The sequence below is a fragment of the Parasteatoda tepidariorum genome, unplaced genomic scaffold (genome assembly GCF_982258835.1).
Source record: "Parasteatoda tepidariorum strain Cologne lab strain unplaced genomic scaffold, Ptep-v5.0 scaffold_104, whole genome shotgun sequence".
Taxonomy (NCBI): Eukaryota; Metazoa; Arthropoda; class Arachnida; order Araneae; family Theridiidae; genus Parasteatoda; species Parasteatoda tepidariorum.
Window position 1 is genome coordinate 64908 of NW_028257463.1, and position 13162 is coordinate 78069.

General features: G+C 29.4%; 1 long non-coding RNA gene across 4 annotated transcripts; it reads right to left on the bottom strand.

Moving 5' to 3' along the window:
- Positions 1-4111: 4111 nt before the first annotated feature.
- LOC147800791 (uncharacterized) lies at positions 4112-12080 on the bottom strand. Of its 4 annotated transcripts, none has more exons than XR_015431189.1 (4): positions 11795-12080; positions 8657-8690; positions 7984-8028; positions 4112-4281 (listed from the first exon to the last, which is right to left on the bottom strand). It is a non-coding gene; the product is annotated as an uncharacterized LOC147800791 (long non-coding RNA). The 4 variants fall into 4 exon arrangements; XR_015431190.1 differs by having other exon boundaries at positions 8657-10082; XR_015431191.1 differs by lacking the exon at positions 11795-12080 and adding an exon at positions 11384-11699.
- Positions 12081-13162: the final 1082 nt, after the last annotated feature.

Sequence of the window (13162 nt, forward strand, 5' to 3'; positions counted from 1 at the left end):
TAAATGACCTATAATTATTTCCTGTGGTAGGGTACACTATTACCCTGTAATATAATACGTGGTCCAATTTAAAAATTATAGGTCAATATTAAGGTCCGATACCGTGCCGTTAGTTAACATAGAAAAATGTCTTTGAATTTTTAAAGCATTTTAGAACGCTTATTTCCTCATTTGAAGCTTCTCAGAACACTTTATTTCGCATGGGCATACATAGTAAACTTTAGGGTCACGCTGTGTACCCCCTAATTGACCTATAATTATTTCCTTTGGTAGGGTATGCTATTACCCTGTAATATAATACCTGGTCCAATTTAAATTTTATGGGTCAATATTAAGGTCTTATATTGCGCCTTGCGTTAGTTAACCATTGAAAGATGTCTTTGATGAAAGATTTTCTATGTTAACTAACTTCACGGTATCGGACCTTAATATTGACCTATAATTTTTAAATTGGACCACCTATTATATTACAGGGTAATAGTGTACCCTACCACAGGAAATAATTATAGGTCATTTAGGGGGTACACTATGTATATTTTAAATAGTGCATTAAAACAAGGAAATACGAAAACACTTTTCTATGTTAACTAACGGCACGGTATCGGACCTTAATATTGACCTATAATTTTTAAATTGTACCACGTATTATATTACAGGGTAATAGTGTACCTTACCACAGGAAATAATTATAGGTCAATTAGGTGGTACACAGCGTGATCCTAAAATTTACTATGTATGCCTATGCGAAATAGAGTGTTCTGAGAAGCTTAAAATGAAGAAATAAGCGTTCTAAAATGCTTTAAAAATTCAAAGACATCTTTCAATGGTTAACTAACGCAAGGCGCGATATCAGACCTTGATATGGAACCATAATATTTCAATTGGACCAGGTATTATAATACAGGGTAATTGTGTACCCTACAACAGGAAATAATTATAGGTCAATTAGGGGGTACACAGCGTGACCCTAAAGTTTACTATGTATGCCTATGCGAAATAAAGTGTTCTGAGAAGCTTAAAATGAAGAAATAAGCGTTCTAAAATGCTTTAAAAATTCAAAGACATCTTTCAATGGTTAACTAACGCAAGGCGCAATATCAAACCTTAATATTGACCCATAATATTTAAATTGAACCAGGTATTGTATTACAGGGTAATAGTGTACCCTACCACAGGAAATAATTATAGGTCAATTAGGGGGTACACTATGTATATTTTAAATAGTGCATTAAAACAAGGAAATACGAAGACATTTTTCAATGTTAACTAACGGCACGGTATCGGAACTTAATATTGACCTATAATTTTTAAATTGGACCACGTATTATATTACAGGGTAATAGTGTGCCCTACCACAGGAAATAATTATAGGTCATTTAGGGGGTACACAGCGTGACCCTATATTTTACTATGTATGCCTATGCGAAATAGAGTGCTCTGAGAAGCTTAAAATGAAGAAATAAGCGTTCTAAAATGCTTTAAAAATTCAAAGACATCTTTCAATGGTTAACTAACGCAAATCGCAATATCAGACCTTAATATTGACCCATAATATTTAAATTGGACCAGGTATTATATTACAGGGTAATAGTGTACCCCACCAAAGCAAATAATTATAGGTCAATTAGGGGGTACACAGCGTGACCCTAAAGTTTACTATGTATGCCTATGCGAAATAAAGTGTTCTGAGAAGCTTAAAATGAGGAAATAAGCGTTCTAAAATGCTTTAAAAATTCAAAGACATTTTTTTATGTTAACTAACGACACGGTTTCGGACCTTAATATTGACCTATAATTTTTAAATTGGACCACGTATTATATTACAGGGTAATAGTGTACCCTACCACAGGATATAATTATAGGTCATTTAGGGGGTACACAGCGTGACCCTAAATTTTACTATGTATGCCTATGCGAAATAGAGTGTTCTGAGATGCTTAAAATGAAGAAATAAGCGTTCTAAAATGCTTTAAAAATTCAAAGACATCTTTCAATGGTTAACTAACGCAAGGCGCAATATCAGACCTTAATATTGACCCATAATATTTAAATTCGAATAGGTATTATATTACAGGGTAATAGTGTACCTACCACAGGAAATAATTATAGGTCAATTAGGGGGTACACTATGTATATTTTAAATAGTGCATTGAAACAAGGAAATACGAATACACTTTTCTATGTTAACTAACGGCACGGTATCGGACCTTAATATTGACCTATAATTTTTAAATTGGACCACGTATTATATTACAGGGTTATAGTGTACCCTACCACAGGAAATAATTATAGGTCAATTAGGGGGTACACAGAGAGACCCTAAAGTTTACTATGTATGCCTATGCGAAATAAAGTGTTCTGAGAAGCTTAAAATGAGGAAATAAGCGTTCTAAAATGCTTTAAAAATTCAAAGACATTTTTCAATGTTAACTAACGGCACGGTATCGGTCCTTAATATTGACCTATAATTTTTAAATTGGACCACGTATTATATTACAGGGTAATAGTGTACCCTAATACAGGAAATAATTATAGGTCATTTAGGGGGTACACAGCGTGACCCTAAATTTTACTATGTATGCTTATGCGAAATAGAGTGTTCTGAGAAGCTTAAAATGAAGAAATAAGCGTTCTAAAATGCTTTAAAAATTCAAAGACATCTTTCAATGGTTAACTAACGCAAGGCGCGATATCAGACCTTAATATGGAACCATAATAGTTTCAATTGGACCAGGTATTATATTACAGGGTAATAGTGTACCCTACAACAGGAAATAGTTATAGGTCAAGTTAGGGGGTACACTATGTATGTTTTAAATAGTGCATTAAAACAAGAAAATACGAGACACTTTTCTAAGTTAACTAACGGCACGGTATTGCACCTTAATATTGACCTATAATTTTTAAATTGGACCACGTATTATATTACAGGGTTATAGTGTACCCTACCACAGGAAATAATTATAGGTCAATTAGGGGGTACACAGAGTGACCCTAAAGTTTACTATGTATGCCTATGCGAAATAAAGTGTTCTGAGAAGCTTAAAATGAGGAATAAGCGTTCTAAAATGCTTTAAAAATTCAAAGACATTTTTCTATGTTAACCCAGCAAAAACAAATCTGTAGGTCCAGCTCCACAAAACTGCTGTTTGCCACCAGCTAAAGCGACGGGTCTGTGCCGGCAAAAGTCACTTTCAACTGTACTAAAGTGAATGGCTGGCCTTCTGTCGAGCCAACAATACCGGCCTATCGATGGCCGGTAGTACCTAACCCAGCAGTTACTGTCTAAAACGCGCTGGGTGAGTGATTGCCCGACATTTTCCAGTAGAGGGTAATCAATGAATCAATAATTGAGGGCCAGCAATTTATATACACCCAGCAGCATCCCTTTAGTTTATAGAGGTTTACGAGAGGTCATTGACCTAGTTACAGGAGTAATTAAAACCCACAAACCTAATTTTTATTTAATTCAATTAGCTAAATAAATATCTAGCTATCTAATACATTTCTGAATAAATTATTAATATATGAACTAAGAAAATATTTCTAGGTTAATTTTTTCATTTAAATTGTTTTATGCAAAGAATATTTTTTACACAGTTCAACCTCTTAGTCCTAAAGATTTGCTGTGCACAATCTATGCTTCCACTTATCAATACATTTTTAAACTAGGTAAACATATGTAATAATCTTTTCTTTACAGTGATATTCTACTTAAAAGCAGAATAATAAAACTGCTGTCCAGAATTATGAAAATTCTGTATCTCACAAGTAATTTTTCAAGTTTTAACTTGAAGTCAATATATATGTCTATAATAGCTTGTAGTCAGTATATATATGTTTAAAATAAAAGCTGTGTTCTTAAGGAATCTAGTGTGATACTATTGTACCCTATACAAAAATAAATACAACCTACAGCCGATAATATTAAGAGGCTGTCCAGAGATGATCATTTAGTGCGATACTGATCATGAATTCATGTTTTACTGATTATATTTAGTCTTGCAGCAAATTTAACAAAAAATAGGTGTATTGGACAAAAATGTACTAATGTAGATAGTCATGGAATGAATTGAATGTACCCTGAAATTAGTTAAATGAATAATCAACATTGTCTCTTGCAAACATTTTATTATACAAAGACATTTAAATACAAAGACATAATCTTAATCAATACAAATATTACACAAATTTCAATTTAATTTTAAAAATAATAAAAACAACAGAGAAATCATATCTTTGTCTACATAGAATCACTTGGAATAGCACAGAAGAGTTCTCCTGAAAGAGAGGATAATAAAATAAAAATTATGCAAATCGTATATTTTAAAAACATAAGTATTTTTGTGAAAATGAGCTTTTAAAATTAAAATTTCTATCGAAAAGTTTTTGCTTTTATCATTTCATTGATAAATTTTGACTCATCAAATTAGTCTTCAAATTAGTAACACCATGCAAAACATACACCTGTCTTATAATTTAGAAAGATTTTGAACATAAAATTCCTTTCTGAATGAAATTATTGAATATTGACCCACGAACCCATTAAGATTGACAACTAGTACATGAAAATCTAACTGTTAAATGAAAAGTTATTCAGGGTGTTTAATTTTGTGCTCACCTTTTCTCAGAAAATATTTAATTTTAAAAAACATGCAGTTTTTTCTTCATTAATTTTATGGTGCTCAATTTTATTGCATTTAATATTTAAAACAATTATGATATTCTAATGTAAATTATTGTTTCAAGGAAAGGTATAGTAGAAAAATTACTTTTAAATATATATTACTTACATGCACGAATGTATCAATAGTATTTCTTTTTCGCTTTACTTTTATGATTAAATTTTTAATTGTATACCCTTGACAAAAAAAATTTCAAAATTTACAACATTTTTCATATTAAAATAGGCATCAAAACAATAATATGTATTGAATTGAAACTAGAATTGAAACCATATGAAAAAAGGTTGCTCAAAATTTGCTAGTTAAAAAGGCAGATAATTTTACAATTCTGTAATAACTTTATAAATCAATAAATTCTTAAATTACTTTAATGGTGATGCTTTGTGAAATTAATGTTTTCCTCATATAAAAAACACAAGAACTAGATAAGAATAACGACAGATTTTACCAATGTCACGATTTCCGTAATGTCTTTATATAACTGGTATAGATGTAAGACAAAAAATGAAAAGTTTACATAAATATTAATAACATTGTTTACATCTCTGATGAAATTTCTTTTCTTCAAATTTTTTTATTAATTTAGTTCCTTCTTTTAACAAAAAATATTTGTTAAATACTCCATTACTATGCCTAGGAATAAAAAAGGGAAAGGTGCTTCCTAAAAAAAAAAGGGTACACCGTGTTTTTAAAGGGCTTTTAATTAACACCGTAAATAGTTAACAAAATGTGTACTATTATGTAACAGCTGAATTTGATTCTTAACAACTGTAAAATTACCATCCTATACCTACTATTTTACATGTATATTTCAAAAAGTAGTTCTCACCCTTTATCAAAATGAGAAAAATTTGTAGCTTACAAAGAAAAAAAACATGCTAATAGAAAATCATTGTGCAATAGAAAAAAATATTGTTAAACTTGAAGGCTTTTTCCATAATTTAAACTATTAACTAATAAACGATTAATTAAAAATAAATATTGAAAGGTACATATTTTTAAAAAAATATTCATTTCAAATTTTTTAAAAAATCTTTTAATAAACTTATTGATACTAAAAAAATCTTTTAAAAATTTAACCAGTTGAGAATTAACAAAGTAAATATTTGTAATGGTATCTGAATCAAACTTATTAACACAAATAATTTTAAAAGTGTGTAATCATCATTTACACATTAAATTTTTTAAAAGGAATATTATCAGACAGTGTCGTCAAAGGGCAGTGAGGACGGTTGGCCCTTCTCGAGGAGGCACACTGCATTTTTATTTGATACAGAAAAATTAGTTGTCATTTTCTGTAGATTAGAATAGCAGGAGTTGCACATTAACCACTTTCAACATATACTTTTCGAATTCTAGCAAATAAACTCTGTAATAGGATACACACATTATGGGCCACAAATAAAAAGAAACAAAACTTATTTAAATCTAATGAATAATTCAGAGAAAAATTAGACTGAAAACATTTAAACCTGTTTGATTGCCCAAGGACAGGAGCGTTACAATGGGCGTTTCCTTATTATAGACTTTTTCCCCTTTTTTTTTTTAAATTGCAGGCATTGGGGGGTTGTCCCATTGGCCACAGGAATGCCAGAACTACTACTTTCTTCTCGTTACCCAGTGGGCACCTGTGGTGAAGCAGGGTCGCCCACGTCACACAACCACAACCCGTTTATAGGGCGGAAAGTTAAAAAAGAATCTTTAAAAACTTCAACATTTCAATATGCAATTAAACTGGTTCTGATGTTTTTCATCTCGTTTAACTCATAAAATCGTAAGATTTCTATAATCTTTTTGCTTCTGTTGCACTTAAATGTTAGTTTAGAGATTCCTAATGTGTTTACATTTTAAACTTCTGTTTCAAGAAAACTTTTTTGTTTTTAAGAAGGTAGGTGTATATATTTTTGCCAAATAAAAATATTTTGTACTATTGAAGAATAGATAAATAAGTGAAATGTAGGTGTTATTAACATTATTTCTTAGTTACCATAAATTAAATTTACTTACACATTTTATTAAGAATTTTTTAACTTTTACGGGGCATTTTATTTGCTTGGACTAAAAAATTGTTCTTATCGCAAAAATTTTTTCTACCAAATAATGTCTTAGAAGGCATTCAATATTGTACAGGTTAGTTTCAAGATGCTTCAAATCAGTACTTTGTCGTTACTTTTTTTTTTCTCTTTAACCTACACGTTTTTAAGCTATGTTAACAAGGTAGGTTTTTAAATATGATTGTGTTTTCACAATCAAAATCTTACTGTACTTAATAAAATTTTAAAAAAAATATTTTCTATACATCAATAAAATTTATAAATATAACACTTTTTTTCATTGAATAGGGAAGTGAACGATTAAAATGAAAATTAATAACCATTATTAAAATATAAAACTACATACAGTGACCAATCACTTCTGCGCCACCTCTTTTATGTGCCTTTTGCATATATACAAAGGTTTTCAAAGGCCCTTGATCATTATATAGGAAATAATAATAATTATAATTCTTTATGCATCATTCAGAAAATAAATATTCAATTCAGCACACAATTTTTTTTTAAAAGTCTAAAATTTTGATTTTATTTTTTGTTTAAATAGAAAAAAATAATCCCATTTTTTAGAAAAAGTTTTCAGTTTAAAGCAAATAAACAATCTTCGTTACAGATAAAAGAGAAATAAGTTACTGGATCTAGTAATACAGTTCATTTTTCTTCCCTATGGGATTTTTTTCACCTTTATTGTTTCTAGGAAGACATTTTTTTTTATATGAATTTGAATAAGGTGTCTTATCTATCACACCACCCACATTGAAACCACCATATATACCACCCATATGCTTTCAAAATTTATCTAGCAGTGTCTTTCCCACCACCAATTAAAACGTTAGTTTTTGGTCAAGGAATGTAAAGCTATAGCGATTACTATTACTCAGTTTACGCGAAAACAGAGATGACAAAAACATTACTCGAAATCATTAAAAACAATTAGAAGGTTTAGCCGCTATTCACAACTATTTGTAGTTTTATTCAGCTATTGAAACTTTTCTATCTAGCTTTTCTTATTTGTATGAACTTACTGTTTTTAAAATCTTATGGACTTTTTCTCTTGGTCCCAAAGACTGAAGCATAATGAGAATTCACTGTATTTTATAAATGAATTCGCTTAATACATTAAAATGTCCCTAATCCTTCTTTAAAATCATAATTCAAATAATAATAATTAAAATAATACTTCTCAAAATAATAAATTATTTATGCACATCAAAGATTCTGCAGATGATAAAAGTAATAAAACTTACAGAAATTCATGGTGGACTGGCACAGGTTTACCAACATTTGAAGAGCTAAAAGGGAAAAAAAAGGGTCTTATTTTTATGTAAATATTAACTTGAGATATACAGTAAAAAAATTTTTCAGTAAACTTTTAGCAGAAATTTAAAAAACATTATACAACGGACACCCAGAAAGATTAAGTAAAAATTAGAATAATATTTTTTAGAAATTTGAATGAGAAAAATAACTTGCAGGCTACGAAATTTTATTAACAGAATCGTCATCAATAAAACAACAAAATTTTCTAAGTTCGCCTCTAGGATCACAAAATATAAGGCCAGCGTTTAAAATCTTCCAAAGAGTTAATTGAAATTTATTTTTTTATTTCCACTTAAAGATTCTCCACAAAAAATTATTGTAAATTTAGCTTTCGCTGAATCTGAAGCTTTTCTTATGTGCATGAACTTACTGTTTTTAAAATCTTATACACTTTTTCTCTTGGTCCCAAAAACTGATGCATAAGGGAGAATTCACTGCACTTTATAAATAAATTTGCTTTATACATTAAAATGTCCCTAATTCTTCTTTAAAATCATAATTCAAGTAATAATAATTAAAATACTACTTCTCAAAGTACCTAATATTAAAGTAATTATGTACATCCAAGATTCTGCATATGATAAAAGTTAAAAAACTTACTGAAATTCATGATGGACTGGCACAGGTTGAAAAGCTAAAAGGAAAAAAAAGGTCATATTTTTATGTAAATATTACCTTGTATACAGTAAAAATATTTTACGGTAAACTCTTAGCAGAAATTTAAAAAGTATTACCCAATGGACACCCAGAAAGATTAAATAAAAATTAAAATATTTTTTAGAAATTAGAATGAGAAAAATAACTTGTAGGCCAGGAAATTTAGAATGAGAAAAATAACTTTTCAACCAGGAAATTTTATTAACAGAATTGTCAACAATAAAAAAAAAACACAAAATATAAGGTTAGCATTGAAAATCTTCCTAAGAGTTAATTGAAATTTATTTTTTTATTCCCACTAATAGATTCTCGGCAAAAAATTATTGTAAATTTAGCTTTTGCTGAATCTGAAGCTTTTCTTATTTGCATGAACTTACTGTTTTTTAAATCTTATACGCTTTTTCTCTTGGTCCCAAAGACTGGTGCATAAGTGAGAATTCACTGTACTTTATAAATGAATTCGCTTAATACATTAAAATGTCCTTAATCCTTCTTTAAAATCATAATTCAAATAATAATAATTAAAATATTACTTCTCAAAATAATATTAAATTATTTATGCACATCAAAGATTCTGCAGATGATGAAAAAAAAAATAAGTTAATTGATAAATCATTTTAATTATTAATAAATTTAAAAATTTGTATCAGGGGAATTGGTTGGTAATAGTTGCTTTTCTCAATTTAATTTATGTAAAATAGAACAGTTTCACATAAAAGTCATTTTTGAAATTTAATTTATTTTGAAAAAAAACTTTTCAAATTGATTATAATCAAATTTTTGTCGTTTCCATATGGTTCGCCCCCTAGTACAATAATTTAAAATATGTGCGTTTAAACCCTCACTTTGCTGTGGTCAGACTGACAGGCAAACAACAACTATTTTGCTCAAGCCAAAACAGATTATGAAAATAAAATAAGAAAATTATCAATAAAAAAAAGCGGCTAGATTTTTTCGTTAAGCCGTGTTTCAAACTACTCGTAAATTTACGTTTAAATTAGTGTTCAATGGAATCTAATATTAAAGCATATTGTGTCTAATAAACTATTATTAATAATTACATTAGTCTAGCACTTCCATACAAAGCTCAATATAAGGATTTGATATTTAGTTTAAGAAAAAAAAAATTCCTTTAAGTGATAAGATGTAAGTTGTCAATGGAATAAGAGTTGAATTTGGAGCACTTCAGCTACTTGGAAAGTGAAGTTGATGAGAACAGAGGCGCAGTACTTCACCCAGTTGGAAAATAGTAGAAATTTCAATTGCAAGTTACCATTGTTACAAACATGAAAGCGAGATAATTCAATAAATAATAAATACATTAAGTAATAAAACTTACAGAAATTCATGGAGGACTGGCACAGGTTTTCTAACATTTAAAGAGGTAAAAGGAAAAAAAAGGTCTTACTTTCATGTGAATATTAACTTGAGATATACAGTAAAAAAAATTTCGCTTAACTTTCAGCAAAAATTTAAAAAGCATTACACAACGGGCACTCAAAACGTTTGAATGAAAATTAGAATAATATTTTTCAGAAATTAGAATGAGAAAAATAACTTGTAGGTCAGGAAATTTTCTTAACAGAATTGTCAACAATAAAACAACAAAATTTTCTAAGTTCGGCTCTAGGATCACAAAATATAAGGTTAGCATTGAAAATCTTTCAAGGAGTTAATTGAAAAACTTTTATTTCCACTGAAAGATTCTCTGCAAAAAATTATTATAAATTTAGCTTTCAGTGATTTGGAAGCAGTTATAACTTGTTTTCTCAATAGAATACAAGTTAAATTTGAAGCACCTCGGCTACTTCGAAAGTGGTCAAACATCCTTTTAAGAAGTTGTACTTGTAAATAAAATGGTATTATATTCTGTCTATAGCGGTCAGGAAATAATTGTAATTTAAATTGTCAACAAGTACAGAGCTCCTGTAGATTTTAGTACTCTAACTAGTCGAAAAGTAGAAATTTTGATCGCATGTTACCAATACGAGTGCGAGTTCATTAAATTAATAATAAACACAGCAAGAAATAAGAAAACCTATAGAAATTCATGGAGAGCGCTAACAGGTTTTCTAACATTTTTAAAACTAATAGAAAAAGAGTTGTTTGTTATTTTTATTGAGTATGAATTTTGTTTTCATATTGTATTGAACTTTTATATATTTTTGTAATCCCTATAAAAATCGGGCATTATTTTATATGAATATTAACTTGAAATTCACAATAAAAACATTATTCACTTAACTCTTAACAAAAATTATGAAGTAACCTAACATTGATTTCAAAATATAAAAGAATTTTGTAATATTTTTTTTTTGTATAAGTGGGGTTAGCCAATATACAATTAAGTATGAGCAACTGCGTGCTAAAAAACTTTCCATAATCTATATTTTTTTTAGGTTGTTTAAGAATTCACAGCACGATTCTTCGCGATTATTTATATTAACATGTACAAATAAATTTTTCATCTTAATTTAAACTATTTAGTATAAATTATTAAACCTTTACCTATTTTTACACTTGAATTTAGCTCAAAAATTTCATTAAAATGAAATACATATAACAGAAACAATTTTTAATATTACTAACAGCAATTAGTTAACTAAAATCTAAATATTATTTAACATAAAGAAATAAGTTTTAATGAAAATTCTTGATTATTATACAAACCTATTTTCATAATATACTTAGATAAACCTGATTTATATCATATGCTACAACATATTATGAATTGCACTTAAAGAGTCATCATACAACAGAATTTATATTTGTTTTTGGCGTGCTACTGCTCGATTGTCGCTAAAAATTTGGCGGCGATCTTGGTGTTGATAAAACATTTGTCTGTACATTTTCATTGAATTGAATTTAATATTTTTTATTATTCTATTTTAGAAAGGTGTTAATTATGATGTATTAATTGAATAAAGATGATTGCCAATCTAAAACATAGCGCCAAAACAGCACTTCAAACGCGGTTCTTTGTAAACCGAAATCTGCACGTTGTAAACATATTTGAACAATAGTAAATCAAAAATGATTAAAATAATAACTTCAATGTAATAGAAAAAAATAAAACCTTACCTTTTTTGAAAATTATAAGAATCCAACGTGCTTCTTTTTCTAAACAATAAATTCACAGTTACAGTTACTCGTTCGACCGCTTCACTGGCGGCAGCAGACAACTTTAACTTGGTGGCCCATTGGGTAGATACAGACTGACGGGATGCGGCTGTTTGTAATGTACAGGCCCAACACTTCCTACAATGTTGGCAAAAGTTCATAGGGTGGCCCAGCAATCAACCCAGCTGACAGTAATTTGCACCTTCACTTTTCAATCAGTACCGTCAGTAATTTCGAAGATGGCCAGAACTTAGGTTTTTGCTGGGAACTAACGGCACTGTATCGGACCTTAATATTGACCTATAATTTTTAAATTGGACCACGTATTATATTAGAGGGTAATAGTGTACCCTACCACAGGAAATAATTATAGGTCATTTAGGGGGTACACAGCGTGACCCTAAATTTTACTATGTATGCCTATGCGAAATAGAGTGTTCTGAGAAGCTTAAAATGAAGAAATAAGCGTTCTAAAATGCTTTAAAAATTCAAAGACATCTTTCAATGGTTAACTAACGCAAGGCGCAATATCAAACCTTAATATTGACCCATAATATTTAAATTGAACCAGGTATTGTATTACAGGGTAATAGTGTACCCTACCACAGGAAATAATTATAGGTCAATTAGGGGGTACACTATGTATATTTTAAATAGTGCATTAAAACAAGGAAATACGAAGACATTTTTCAATGTTAACTAACGGCACGGTATCGGAACTTAATATTGACCTATAATTTTTAAATTGGACCACGTATTATATTACAGGGTAATAGTGTGCCCTACCGCAGGAAATAATTATAGGTCATTTAGGGGGTACACAGCGTGACCCTAAATTTTACTATGTATGCCTATGCGAAATAGAGTGCTCTGAGAAGCTTAAAATGAAGAAATAAGCGTTCTAAAATGCTTTAAAAATTCAAAGACATCTTTCATTGGTTAACTAACGCAAGGCGCAATATCAGACCTTAATATTGACCCATAATATTTAAATTGGACCAGGTATTATATTACAGGGTAATAGTGTACCCCACCAAAGGAAATAATTATAGGTCAATTAGGGGGTACACTATGTATATTTTAAATAGTGCATTAAAACAAGGAAATACGAATACACTTTTCTATGTTAACTAACGGCACGGTATCGGACCTTAATATTGACCTATAATTTTTAAATTGGACCACGTATTATATTACAGGGTTATAGTGTACCCTACCACAGGAAATAATTATAGGTCAATTAGGGGGTACACAGAGAGACCCTAAAGTTTACTATGTATGCCTATGCGAAATAAAGTGTTCTGAGAAGCTTAAAATGAAGAAATAAGC